Here is a 1,448-nt window from a genome sequence, read left to right as displayed (position 1 = left end):
TTGGGTTTTCTTTCCTTTGCGTTATAGACTATGTTCTGATGCATAAAAATGAATAATTTAGTCATAATTGTATGACCACAAGTTTATTGTAAACTGAAGCCACAATTGCAATCTTGGATGCCACAAAAAAAATTGCTATAAAAATTTCTAAATAGTTCTTTCTTCAGCTGCAATAACATACCATTTTGCATTACCAGATGTTAAAATTCTATAGATTATCTGACAGCAAATACTATATCAAAGGCAGTTCAAAAGAAAAGTAAAAATTATTTTCATATTTTTAATCATGCCTGCAGATGGGTTAGGATAATCTGTCATAGTTCAGAAGTAGAAAAGAAACAGACTTGATGTAACTTGGCTCAGTGGTCTGTTTCAAATATGGTTCACACACAATGGGAAAAACAAACAGGTCTTTGCTTGAGAAAACAGATGCAGCAGGCAAGTGCAAAATCTTACTCTGCTTGTTTCAAAAGAAAAAAACTAGCTTTTTAACAGAAAGACAGATCACTCCAAAAATTCCATGTAAACTTTTCTTTTTTTGAGATGCTTTCTGTGCTTCCCCCTTCCTCTTCCCACACACACTGAATCAACAAACGCAGATGTTCACAAGAATACGTCCCTCAGTATCCTGTCCTATGCCATGCAAGTGCAAGGGGAGATGCCTTACTGCACATGCACAGGAATTCCTCAATGCTGATTGTTGTGCTGCAAAGTGATGTACAGAGATTATTTCTGTATGGGAAAAGCTTCATACTTCATGGACTGAACCACTCCAGAAGCCCCAGAGATCTAGAAAATCAGTGCTTACAAAAACCATGACTTCTGACTGTCAGCTTTGGATGTGCACATTCTAGGTCCTTGTCTTCTTAGCAACACGATGTCCCTTCTTATTTTGGCACAGCACTGAATGGGATCTGGAAGACAAAAAAGAGCCTTATACAAATAAAAACTGCAACACATAATTGTTATCTTTCTTATTTATGAAATTTATAGGGACTGGTGTTTCAGTTTATACCCACCTGAGCATAAGTCTTGGTCATCTGCTTGCCTGCTTTTGTCAAATATTTTCATTCACTGACACCTATTTTATTTTCAGCCACTCTGTGATTTAAATGTGTGATCACTTGAGTCTGCAGAAAGCAGCAAGTTTTCTACACAGCGACTCTTGTGTCACCTTCACCTAGTTTAGTTATGCCTGAATACCTCCTTGCACCCTTCAACCAGCCTGTCTTGGAGGGGTTTAAAGCAGCAGCGAAATCTTCAGGAAAGTACTAAAAACCCCACAAAACAAAATAAAATAAACAATTAAAAAAAAACAAAAAAAAAAAAACCAAAAAAAAAAAAAAAGGCAGTCCTTCACCATAAAGAATAACCTGGATGTTTACTGTGCCTGGCCGCACACCCAAGAGCAGTGTCTGCGTGGCTCCCCTCCCCAGGCCGGATGGCTC

At 37.9% G+C, this 1,448-nt stretch overlaps 1 long non-coding RNA gene across 1 annotated transcript; it reads right to left on the bottom strand.

The window, feature by feature from the left end:
- Positions 1-296: 296 nt before the first annotated feature.
- On the bottom strand, positions 297-1,195 carry LOC120504812. Its single transcript, XR_005628123.1, has 3 exons — positions 1,020-1,195; positions 809-914; positions 297-705 (listed from the first exon to the last, which is right to left on the bottom strand). It is a non-coding gene; the product is annotated as an uncharacterized LOC120504812 (long non-coding RNA).
- Between the last annotated feature and the right edge of the window lie 253 nt (positions 1,196-1,448).

Source organism: Passer montanus, unplaced genomic scaffold, assembly GCF_014805655.1.
Source record: "Passer montanus isolate IOZ18808 unplaced genomic scaffold, ASM1480565v1 scaffold30, whole genome shotgun sequence".
NCBI classification, from domain to species: domain Eukaryota; kingdom Metazoa; phylum Chordata; class Aves; order Passeriformes; family Passeridae; genus Passer; species Passer montanus.
The sequence above is the reverse complement of the archived record's forward strand: the minus strand, read 5'-3'. Positions and strand labels throughout refer to the sequence as shown.